At 46.5% G+C, this 12,944-nt stretch overlaps 1 protein-coding gene across 1 annotated transcript in view; it reads left to right on the top strand.

The window, feature by feature from the left end:
* The first annotated feature begins 1,463 nt into the window (after nucleotides 1-1,463).
* The window catches only part of GARNL3 (GTPase activating Rap/RanGAP domain like 3), a 232,634-nt gene continuing 221,153 nt past the window's right edge, over nucleotides 1,464-12,944 (top strand). Inside the window, exon 1 of the mRNA XM_073314501.2 lies at nucleotides 1,464-2,630. The gene's annotated coding sequence lies outside the window, so the exon portion shown is untranslated. The remainder of the gene's footprint in view (nucleotides 2,631-12,944) is intronic.

Below are 12,944 nucleotides of genomic sequence, written 5' to 3'. Positions count from 1 at the left end.
TCAGGCTTGACAAAGCCCTGGCTGGGATGATTTAACTGGGAATTGGTCCTGCTTTGAGCAGGGGGTTGGACTAGATGACCTTCTGGGGTCCCTTCCAACCCTGATATTCTATGATTCTATGATTCTATGATTTTTGGCTGCTTGTTTATATATTTACTGTGAAACAAGGTTTTTTTTATGTCCTATTGGAGCATTTGTAAGCCTTTTGATAGGGCTAAAGCTACTGAAATAGAAAAGCAAACAGGATAAGGCAATGAAATTGTTTTGTACTCCATTAAGCCTCCATCTCACATATCACCTACTAGTAAATGGCTATTGGGAAAAGTCCTCTGCTTGTTTCCTCATCTGTAATATAGGGATGATCACACCCCTTCCTTTGAATCTCTGAATGAGCAGCTGTGCCTGGGCCTAATAAAGCTATTCCAATTATGTTAACACTCAACCCCATTTTTCACACAGGCCTTCGAAGCCCACTTGCCTTGGTGGAATTTGAAGCAAAAAATAGGAATTCACATTTACTGGAAAACTTGTTTATGCTACAGCCTTCCTGTTCAATGATTTCAAAGAGCTCTATTTATCAAGGTAAAAATCTGTCCTTTACACAACCAGGCCCATAAAGGGTCTGGCCCTGTTCCTGCAATCACTGGTACACATGAGCAGTGCTACACACACATATGCAATATCTGGGTGTTTCCACGCCCAGGACCACCCCCAGCACTCAGGCAACCCACAGAAAACGGCATTAAAGTCATGTGTTCACATGATAATATTACCAGGGAGGGGGAGACTACAGCTGGTGGGGAATAGGACGACACTTTGGGGAGTGATTCTGGGCCCCAGCTGGAGTCTACCATAACCAAAATAATCCAACACTGACACTGGAAATCATCAGGCAGGGCACAGGATAGAGACTGCTACTCCCATGATACACTGAGACCCAGCAGCGCCCAGCAGACAGGTTTACATTAATCTGTTTACATTAAACGAAGTCCGTCCCAGTAACCTCCACTACGCCGCTTATCGTCCCAACAGCTGCGTAACAGTGACCGGAAGTTAAGCAGCCTGGTAAAAGGTCTACTATTGTTCGACTACAAACAGTGACCGGAAGTTGTTTACCCCAGCACTGAGTCTAATCCTGTCTGGACATAGTAACCGGAAGCTATTTGCCCCGGTAACTCTTTAATAGTGTCCCACTTGGGATAGTGACCGGGAATTATTTGTTGCGGTAAGCACGTTAATACTGCCCCACCAGGAACAGTGACCGGATACCATTTACTGCGGTAAGCTAACACTAACCCACAGGGAACAGTGACCAGAAGTTATTTGCTCTGGCGTGCTGTTGAATGATGTTCCATGGGCAACAGTGACCGGAATCATTCGCACTGTTGTGCTGTCTAAAAGTATCCGCCTGCGGACAGTGACCGGAAATCTTTTACCGAAATGCTCATTCTAATAGTGTCCCACGGGGAAAGTGATCGGAAGTTTTTTGTCTAGGTGCGCTTTCTAATAGTATCCCACCGGACGTAATAACCGAAAGTAATTTATCTGATTCGCGCCCTAAGCGTGTTCTACGAAACTTATTTGTCCTGCTACGTGCTTAAGTGTCTCAGCGGGAACCGTACCAGAAGTTCTGTGTGCTCTCATAGTGTGGCACCAAAACCAGTTACTGGACATTTCCACGGTTATTGAACGCTCTACTGGCTCTACTACTGGGGATACTGGGATGCGGGAACAAGTGGCGATTCAGATTGCATCTCATTCAGTGAGGAGAGCTGGAGGCGGGCGGCTGTTGGCAGTGGATTGGAGATGGCAGGCCTGGGAGCGTGCGGCGTGGGATTCCCTGCTGCAGCCCAGCACGCAGGAGAATACAACTCGCATGGTGCAGAGCAGGGAGACTACTCCGACGAGGCATAGAGCAGATGGATTCCCTTCGCCATGACCCTGGCGCCGTCCTCTTCTCTGACTTTCTCGTGACGGCGGTACTATGCCAGCGTCGCATCGGCAACGCCCTGGAAATGGTCCCGGTCGGGCCTCTCAATGGCTGATGGAAGATGGAGTCCGGGATAAACACCTCTCCCACAATCCACCGCTTCACTCCTCCCCGCCCATCCAGCTTCTCCGTCAAGTCAATTTGTGCAGTTTGGGGCCACCTGCTGTGACTTCAGTTGTATTCTACAGAGATCCTCCAGCACTACCAGGCCTCTCCCCCCCACACTGAACTTGGCACTAGGCCCCTGCGTTGGACACCCCCTCTAAGAGGCACAGAAGAGACCCTCCCAGCGATCCCAGCCCCTGCCCAGAGACTGGGGCTGAGTCTGGCATTGGGCCTCTGCAAGGCATGACACCCCTCTAGGCAGTGCAAACTAGTCCCTCCAACACTCCCAGTCCCTGCCCAGCCAAGGTCCTGTGTCCTCTGCACAGCCACAGTCAGCGGTCCCTGAATGATGTTACTACTTCTACACATACCTGTTCTTGGGGTCTGAGCTGCTCCCCTGCCAGTTCTTGTGGCTGGTGGATGCCATGAGTCCAACCAAAGGCACTTAGAACAGCTCAGATGTCACTGCCTTCTGGACCAAGGACCGCACGGTACAGCTGATTGAGCACTTTGATGCTGTCACAATCTGCAGTGGGTAAGGCTCTTTAGTTATCATATTGGGGGAGATGTGAATTGGTCCCTGCTTGGTGCTGCTGCTTCCTCACTTGGATGGGTAGTTGTGAGCTGCTGGCAAAGGGGCTGAGCTGAGTCAGGGCAAGTGCATGGGGACACTGTTCTTCCTGCAAAGGCCTCTCCCTAGGGTGTAGGGAAGCAGCAGGGTCGGCTCTAGGGTTTTTTCCGCCCCAAGCAAAAAATTTGCTGCCCCAAGCTCCCAGAGCTCAACTGCCCAAGCGCAAAAAAAAAAAAAAAAAATGGGGGATGGCCGGAATGCCACCCCTGGAATTGCGGTGCCCCAAGCACATGCTTGCTTTGCTGGTGCCTAGAGCCAGTCCTGGGAAGCAGCAATGTTGTGGAGACATCCAGAGGTGTGGAGTGGGTGAATATGCGGGAGCCATGGGCCATTCCCTAGTGTGTTCTGAGGGTAAGGGCCATTCCCCAGGATAGTAGGGGCAGGGGGCCTTTCCCTGGGTTGGAGGAGCCCCCTGGGGCACGGACTGGAAAACTGAGCCCTTCCCCAGGGAGCTAACGAGCTTCTGGTAGTTGGAGAATTCCCCCACTGTGTTGTCCCTGGGGAGGTCTGAGTAAGTAGATGGGTACACACACACCCCTTGGCCCCTATAGGCAGCATTGGAGAAAGTGGCTCCATAGTACTAACAGGGTCTGTCTGTCTGTCTGCTTGGTGAGAGAGACAAGCCTTCAAGATACATAGAATTCTTCTTGGTACTCAGAGTGTCATAGCTAAATACAAGGTCGAACAGATAGTTTAGCACTGTTGTTCTCAACCAGGGGTACATAGAGGTCTTCCAGGGGGTACATCAACTCATCTAGATATCTGCCTAGTTTAACAGGCTACATAAAAAGCACTAGCAAAATCAGTAAAAACTAAATTTTTATACAGACAATTACTTGTTTATATACCTCTATATACACTGAAATGTTAGTACAATATTTATATTCCAATTCATTTATTTTGTAATTATATGGTAAAAATGGGAAAGCAAGCAATTTTTCAGTAATAGTGTGCTCTGATACTTTTGTATTGTTATGTCTGATTTTGTAAGCAAGTAGCCTTTAAGGATATGCAAGACATATCAGACTCCTGAAAGGGGTACAATAGTCTGGAAAGGGTGAGAGCCACTGATTTAGCATAACTAGTTAACACATATTTTAAGGGACCATTAATGGGCCACTTCACTTTGAACAGCCCTGTAGTTATAGGACAAAACAGGAACAGTTAATGGGTTACAGATCGTTGTAATAAGCCATACATCCAGTGTCTTTATTGAAGATCTTGAGTTTGTATCTATCAAAGTTATTAATTTAAGTTCACAGGCTCATCCTTTGAAAGTGTTATGCTGGTTTGAGTATGAAGACTGATAGGTCAGATACAGAGTGATTGCTTTGTGAAAAGTGTTCACCTTTAGGTGATACAGTGTTGTTTTTTATAATTTTCTTATGTGAGTTTATTGTGATGTATTACATGGTATAAACTGGTTTCAGAGTAGCAGCCGTGTTAATCTTTATTCGCAAAAAGAAAAGGAGTACTTGTGGCACCTTAGAGACTAACAAATTTATTTGAGCGTAAGCTTTCGTGAGCTGTAGCTCACGAAAGCTTATGTGCAAATAAATTTGTTAGTCTCTAAGGTGCCACAAGTACTCCTTTTCTTTATGGTATAAACAAGCTCATATGGTCATGTGACTACAGACTTTTGCTTTAACCAAAGGCAACAAAGTACAAGAAAAGGCAGAAAATGTATCACCTGAGAAATATTTCCCAAACTTTCCAGATCTGTACTATTATGAGTACATAGTTGCATTATCAATTGTATTTAGAAGCCTTCTGCCAATTTTGTTCAAAATCAGATTTTCCTCAAGTGATTTTATGATTTTTTTTCAGATTGGATGCCCAATAACATTTAAACATATGCATCCAGCCTGGTGGTGCCCACCAGATATGTACCTATGTGGCAGCAATGACTTTTTTTAGCTGATGGGGTACAGCTTATGAATAAGACCCCTTTTTAAATATGGTAGGTAGAATACCTAATGCCCACCTGGGGCCAGACGAAGCTGTATATTATTGGTCTGGATGGAGTCCCACACTTCTGACTTCATTTTCTTGAGGCCCATTTAGGACTTGGGACACTGAGGGACGAATTTAGACCTAGTGAAAATAGGTATTACAGAAAATCCTGCACCCTGCTTTTGGGTGTGGGTGTGGGGGAGTGGTCTCAGTTCCCAGGCATGTGTCTCTGCACAAACACCAGCCCTCCCTCCATGAGGTCAGAATTAACCCCCGAAACAAGCACCAAACTGAACAATATAACAACATATTTAACTAACCTAGGCAAAGCCAGGAATAGCCCCAGGTCAAGATCTCTGGAAGGAATTACACAGACTCACTTGCCTCTGATACAGCACATAACTCCCACACACACACCTGGCTAGACACACACAGACTCTCTACCCGGCACCCATGCAAACCCCCAGCCCCTGGGTCAGTCCAACCTGTCCATGCACGCTGATGCTGGCATGCACTGTGAGCACAGAGATCAGAGCTGCTGCTTTTGCTCCTCCTACTCGTTCTTTATTCCATCCCCTCTCCAAACCTTCCTCCTGTCATGGTCTTGTTTCCCATCCTGCCTTCCATCTGCTTATAGGCTCAAATCCTCTAAGGTGATCCTATTTAATTCTGGGTGCTTGTTTTGGAGTGGGACTCCTCCTAGCCAGTCAGATTTGCACAGAGTAGCAAGGAGGGGAGGAAATGGGGGAAACACACCTGTCTCCAGGTAGCGGGCATGCTCCATGACTTGGCCACCCTAAGCGCTGCTCTGTCAGTTGAGTAGGAGGGACACCTCTCCCCCCCCCCCGCCCCCGTTCAGCCTTTCAGACTGTTGGGATGTTCCTGCCTTGTTGCTCTGTTCCCCCTGCCCCAGAATCAAGGTTGGAGTGCCTCCCCTCTGCTCTCCTCTTCCCCTGCCATGAGGCTGGACTTCGGTGCCTCATTCTTCCCCCTCCAGCCGCCTCACTCTTCTTCTCTGTTCGCTTGCGGCCAGGACCATGGTCTGATGCTTCCATAGGAATCCCCCCATGTGAGCCATCCCAATAGTGGGAGCCCAGTGACATTCAGTGGGTACTTATTGGAGGTGTACACTGTTTTGTTATAAATGTAGGTTAGCTCTAGCAAGTTCCATGTTTCTGACAGGATCCTCAGCCTCACTAGCAGTTTCTGATTGGCTCGCTTGCAAGGCTGTTGCCTTGTGGGTGGTAGGCTGCCATCCTTAGCTTGTGGTTGCCATATTGAGAGAAGACAATTCCTTGAACATCTGTGATGTGAAGGAAGTGCCTTGGTTCATGAGCACCTTGGTGGGGTAGCTCTAGGGCTAGACAAAGTAGCACCAGAAGGCTTCTGCTAGGCTTCAGCTCTGCCAGTGCCCCACAATCCTGACCCACAGCCCCTTGCTATCCGAGTGTGGGGCTCCCCACATAGCTCTGCCAGTACCCCTCTGTACCATACTATACCTTAGGGGAGTGTCTTGTAACCCCCATATTCCTCATCTGTATATAATTGTGATATTACATATAAAGCATGTCTTGTAAGGTATCAGGGGAAAGGTTATCATAGAATCATAGAATATCAGGGTTGGAAGGGACCTCAGGAGGTCATCTAGTCCAACCCCCTTCTCAAAGCAGGACCAATCCCCAACTAAATCATCCTAGCCAGGGTTTTGTCAAGCCTGACCTTAAAAACCTCTAAAGAAGGAGATTCCACCACCTCCCTAGATAACACATTCCAGTGTTTCATCACCCTCTTAGTGAAAAAGTTTTTCCTAATATCCAACCTAAACCTCCCCCACTGCAACTTGAGACCGTTACTCCTTGTTCTGTCATCTGCTACCACTGAGAACAGTCTAGATCCATCCTCTTTGGAACCCTGCAGACTAAACAATCCCAGTTCCCTCAGCCTCTCCTCATAAGTCATGTGTTCCAGTCCCCTAATCATTTTTGTTGTCCTCTACAGGACACTTTCCAGTTTTTCCACATCCTTCTTGTAGTTTGGGGCCCAAAACTGGACACAGTACTCCAGATGAGGCCTCACCAATGTCGAATAGAGGAGAATGACCAATCCCTCAATCTGCTGGCAGTGCCCCTACTTATACAGCCCAAAATGCCATTAGTCTTCTTGGCCCCAAATGCTGTTAGCCTTCTTGGCAACAAGGGCACACTGTTGACTCATGTCCAGCTTCTCATCCACTGTAATCCCTAAGGGGTGGCAGGTTTGTATAATTTTTGGTGGTGCCCAGAATGGGTCTAGTCCCCCACCTCCCCCCGCCCTCCCACCCACCCTGTAAGCCAATATATAGTTTATTAAATAATGTAAAAATGGACTGGAAACTGTAAGCGTTCAATAGTTTCCCTTTATTCCACAATATCACTATTGTAAGAAAAAATTATTTAACTAAGAATAGGAGTACTTGTGGCACCTTAGAGACTAACCAATTTATTTGAGCATGAGCTTTCGTGAGCTACAGCTCACTTCATCGGATGCATACCGTGGAAACTGTAGCAGACATTATATACACACAGAGATCATGAAACAATACCTCCACAAGTACTCCTTTTCTTTTTGCGAATACAGACTAACACGGCTGTTACTCTGAAACCTTTAACTAAGAATATCAATGTTATTAATACTCTTTTGAATATGGAAACAACCAGGCACTCTTTGATCAACAACCCTCAAAAGAAAATACTTTCTAAAATTAAAAGAAATATAGGGTTAGGGTTGTTGATTGTTAGTGGTCCTACAAATCAAGAATTTGTTGCTGGGATAAAATGAAGCTACAATGCACTGGCACCACAAGATTTCAAGGGTCAATTAAAAGTGGAAAGTCAGAAGCAGCACTCTCCTGCTTCAATATATTATATTTTGTTGAACCTGTTGTGACGAAGTGGGAATGTTCTTAATGTTTTCTCTGAATACTGTGTGGGTGCCTCAGTTTCCCCTATGCATTTCTTAAGGATCTAGGTGGTGGGATAAGGGTGTGTGATTGTTGTAGAGCCCTAGAAAGCCAGTATGATGCTATCTGCCACACCGTGCACCTCCTGCAGTGAGTCCGCTCCGGCAGGGCTCCTGGGGAAGCCAGAGGGCCCTGTACCCCAACTCCACTGTCAGACGTGACTCTCAGCCAGCCGGTAAAACAGAAGGAACACAGTATAAAACAGAGCTTGTTGTAGGTACAGAAAACAGGACCCCTCAGTCAGTTCCAAGTTCCAACAGCAAGGAAAGTAACCAAGGCCTGGGTGGGGTATCAAACAACCCACCAACAGCCATTGTCCAGCAAGGGAGCTACAATTCAATGACTCACCTGCATGAGGCCACACCAGAGGAATTGCTTAGTCTTGCCTGGAGACTCAGCAATGTCCCGCAGACATGCCTGGACTTGTGCTCCCCAAGCACATGGGACTGAGGGTATAAAACAGAACATAGGGGGCCCATGCTTGGCCTTTCTCCTGTCCCCACCTATGCTGCAAGCAACAAGGACACTGAGAAGAAGACTTAAGACTCCAACAGAGGAGATTGGCACAGGTTTCAAGGGTGAAATCTGTGTACTATGAAATGCAATATCCAGTGGGGAGAGAAAAACTGCTTAATTTAGATGTTGCCCAGTCTAATAGGGTTGAGAGTTTAGACTGCTTATATTAGTCTGTGTGCTTATATTTTATTTTCTTGTGGTAACTAACGCTGACTTTTTGCCTATCACTTATAATCATTTAAAATCTATCCTTTGTAGTCAATAAATTTGTTTAACTGTTTATCTTTACTAGTGAGTTTACCTGAAGCGTTTGGTGGTCTGCTCAGGTTTGCAAAGGCTAGTGTATATCCACTTTCCATTGATGAATAAATTGATTAATAAATTTGCACCGCTCATTTTGAGCAGTGCAAAAAGGTATATTCCTGAGGTACAGTGCTGGAAGCTGGGGGGATTTGGCTCTGGTGCCTTTCTCTGTGTGATTCATGAGTGGCTCTGGGAGCATTCATGCAATCTAGCTGGATGCAGGTCTCCACGTGTGGTTGTGCTGAGTGATAACAGCACCTGAAGGGGTTTGCTGCTGGTCACTAGCAAGGCACTGTGAGAGACAACCCAGGCTAGAGAGAGTTCAGGGGGCACAGCGGTCCCACAGTCCCAGGCTGTACCCCAGGGATCCCGTCACATCCTATGTCCAGGCCACCCTGGGTCACTGCATAGAATGTGGGAAGGCATACACTCAGGGCACTGCCCCCATCTTGGTCGCCAGTGCCTCCAAAGGTGATGGGATACACTCAGGACACTGACCCTCCTGGACACCTGTGGTCACAGTCCCAACGGAGGTAAGGAACACCTGGGACACTACCGCATCTGGCCACCAGGGTCATTCCCCTCCTCTCTGCCCTGAGGGCTACACACACAGCACTTCCTCATCTAGCCATCAGGGTCACTGGCCCAATGCAAGGTAGGATGGGGTGGGGTGGACTGGGCTGCTGAAACACACACAAGGCACTGCCCAACTACTGAACCAGGGGTCACTGCCCCAGTGAGGAGGGGGAAATACACAAGGCACTGTCCCACCTGACCACCAGGTTTCACTGCTTCCAAGGGGGTGAGGAGAGAATACACACAAACCATTGACCCATCTTGGGTCAGTGCCCCCACTGGAGGAAGAGATACACCCAGGGCACTGCTCCACCTAGCCACCAGGTGACACTGCCCCAATTGTGGGGGATATACATAGGGAACTGCCTCATCTGGCCACCAGAGGTCACTGCCCTAATAGGAGGGATATATACAGGGTACTGCCTCACATGTCCAGGAGGGTTCACTGCCTCTGCCTGGGAGAGGGTTACACATATGGCATGTCCTAAACTGGCCACCAGGGGTCATTGCACACATGGAGGGGAGACACACAGAATACTGGCCACCAGGGTCACTACCACAATTGGAACAGGGATACACACAGGGTATGAGGGTGTCAGTAGGGGGAGCATACACACAGGGCATTGCACCCTGGTATCCCAGCACTGGGCTCTCTACACACAGCTAGAGTGAGATGGAGAGAGTGCATGTGGTGTTCTGCACTTTAAAAAATGAACCACACCAAGGGTCGTCACAGCTGAATTTTATTTAAAATAGAGCATTCTTTATCACAAAGTTACAACTCCCCCACTGTCAAGCATCTGACAGCAAACACCCACAACACAGAGACCCAAAGAGGAAAGAGCTTTAATGTGAAGCAATGAGATCTAGAGACCCTCGTGAGGGGCTGTGGGGAAGCAGAAAAAGAGAAACTAACTTGTAGTATTATAAAATGCTCCCCATCAGCATTCGATAATCTGCCATTACTGAGCATACTGGAGCAATCTAAACATGTGCAGTAACAGGGGTTAAAGGCAGGCTGGAGTGAGCATGCAATGGCTAGATCAGGCTTCTCCTCCTTATCCAAAACAATGTAGTGAGCTTCTATTTGCTTCACGGAAGTATTTTACACGCAGACTGCTCCTAAAATATTCATCAATTTTATGTGTGTTTTTGATGTTTATGTATGATTGACATGTCTGTTTACAAATATGTCGTCTCTGCCATTCTGATTGCTGGCATTGGCCACTCTTTCCTGTAATCTCCTGTAAATGTAGTTTCATTCCTTTTAATTATTTACTTTTGGGAAGTAGAAAACCCTCCACTAGGGCGACTTACCTGGCAAAGTGGACTAGGTTCTCCCACTGGTCATCTGAACGTAGCCTCTCCCCAGCGCACACCTCGCTGCAGTTAATCTTGGAATACCTGCTCCTCCTGAAAAATCAGGGCCTGGCCCGCTCTTCTATCAAAGTTCATCTAGCAGCCACCTCGGCTTTTCATCCACCAATCCAGGATAGATCGGTGTTCTTGCATGAGATGTCCATCAGGTTCCTGAAAGGCCTTGAAAAGCTCTTCCCTCCTGTTAGGGATCCTATCCCACAATGGGACCTCAATCTGGTTCTCTCCAGACTCACGGGTCTGCCCTTTGAGGCTTTGGGCTCTTGTTCCCTTTCTCGCCTATCGTGGAAAGTTGCCTTCCTTGTGGCAGTGACGTCGGCTAGACGAGTGTCAGAGATTAAAGCCCTGACCTCGGAACCGCCATATACAGTCTTCTACAAAGACAAGGTACCTCCCGGTGTTCTGTCTTAAACCGAACAAGACCAATGAGGAGAGGCGACTGCATGCCCTGGACGTCTGACGTGCCTTGGCGTTTTACCTTTCGCAGGTCGACACAGCTCTTCATCATGATAGCGGACAGGAAGAACGCCCTGCCAGTGTCCTCTTAGAGGATCTCCAACTGTATCAGTTCCTGCATCCGGACCTGTTATGAGTTGGCGCAGGTTCAACCGCCACTGTTGGTGAAGGGCCACTCAACGAGAGCACAAGCGTTCTCAGCAGCCTTCCTGGTACATGTCCCCATCCAGGACATTTGCAGAGCCAGGACGTGGTCTTCAGTTTCACATGTTCACGGCACACTAAACCATCACCCTGCAGGCCAAGGATGACGCTGGGTTTAGAACTGTGTTACAGGCTACACATCCATGAACTCCTACCCGCCCCTGTTGGTACTGCTTGGATGTCACCTAACATGGAATGGATGTGAACAAGCATTCAAAGAAGAAAAGACAGTTACTTTTTCCGTAAGTGGTGTTCTTCGAGATGTGGTGCTCATGTCCGTTCCATGACCTGTACTCCTTCCCCACTGTCGGAGTTTCCGGCAAGAAGGAACTGAAGGTGGGAGAAGCCAGTGGCACCCTTTATACCACGGCATACGCGCGCCACTCCAAGGGGGCGCCAGAGCCAGTCCCCAATAGATACCACTGAGGGAAAAACTTTCAGCACTGGTCCATATGGTGAGCATGCATACCTTACATGGAATGGACATGAGTAACACATCTCAAAGTTACAGAAAAGGTAACTGTCTTTTCATTAACCGTCAGTCCACAGTATCAAACACATTTATCAGGGTGGTGATGATTAGGGCTTGCTATCCCAAGGGAGGGTAAACAACTAATAAGCAAGGGGAAAAATGGTCAAAAGAAAGAAGGGGTTGGGGACAAACTAAATGACTGCTAAATAGTGGCTAGCTGGAGAACTCAGTTTTGTGTGGAAACTCAGACCTAAACCCTTGTCAGATGGCATTAAAAATAGCAACTTGGAACGTATGCTTCATTCTGAGTTCTTGGTGGAGACGGTTGCTCTCTGTTTTTGGAGGGGCACAATTTGGATACAGTGTGGATTCAGGAAACAAGACTTTGTTTTAGGTGAGATGTTTTTGGAATTAAAAGGATTGGAAGGAGGCCCAATACTTACCCTGGAGTTCAGATTAAGAAAATTTTAAGTATACACTATTGGTGTGGAGGATGTTTAAAATTTCAGCCTGGAAGGGGCTTACTTTTTTTTTTTTCCTGTTATTTGGATAAGACATATTGTGTAACTATGCCCTGCAGCATCAGAAGCTGAGGAAAAATCTTTTAATAGAATATTTTCTCTTCTTATTGACAGCTTGTAAACAGTTATTCCAGAGAGATTGTAATTGTTTAGTTACAGTGACTGAGTGAAACAACCAAAAGGTTTAGTGCTGAATAACTTACTTATGGGTGGCATGTGATGTTATAGGTTACAGGATGCTACTTAGGCTCAGCTGAAAGTCTGATTTCATATCTCAAATAGCACAAAACAATGTTAATGTAATATTAGGTTTGTACAGTTAAGCACTTAACATTTATGAAATGATAATATTAAGTTTATGATGTAGATCACATAACTAAATGCTATATCATAATGCAGACTTGCCAGGATGCACAGTTAAAGTTATGCACTCAGCTGGAACTTCTACATTTCCTAATTTTGTAATGTTGCATTGTTCAGTCCTAACGCTGTGTTATCATAGTTGTTTAAATTTACTTTCCTTGTACTTTTAGGGAAAATAAATGTGTCAGAAGCAGTGTTTTGGTATTTGTTTGTTTGTTGCTCTAGCCCTGTCTAAAAATGTTTGACTAGAACTGTTTTAATAAAAGAAGAAATTATTCTCACTCTCCAAAATTCCAAAATACTTATAGGAATTTTGCTAACCACCCCACCCACCCACCCACCCAAACAAACAAACAAACAAACAAACCTGTACAGAGATCACCCATAGAAAATTATAGCTGGAAAAAGTCAATAATTGGAAAAGTTTATGTGGAATATGGAGTGATAATAGAACTGATCTGAAATCTGGAATATAATGG

Source organism: Lepidochelys kempii, chromosome 16, assembly GCF_965140285.1.
Source record: "Lepidochelys kempii isolate rLepKem1 chromosome 16, rLepKem1.hap1, whole genome shotgun sequence".
Classification (NCBI taxonomy): Eukaryota; Metazoa; Chordata; order Testudines; family Cheloniidae; genus Lepidochelys; species Lepidochelys kempii.
The sequence above is the reverse complement of the archived record's forward strand: the minus strand, read 5'-3'. Positions and strand labels throughout refer to the sequence as shown.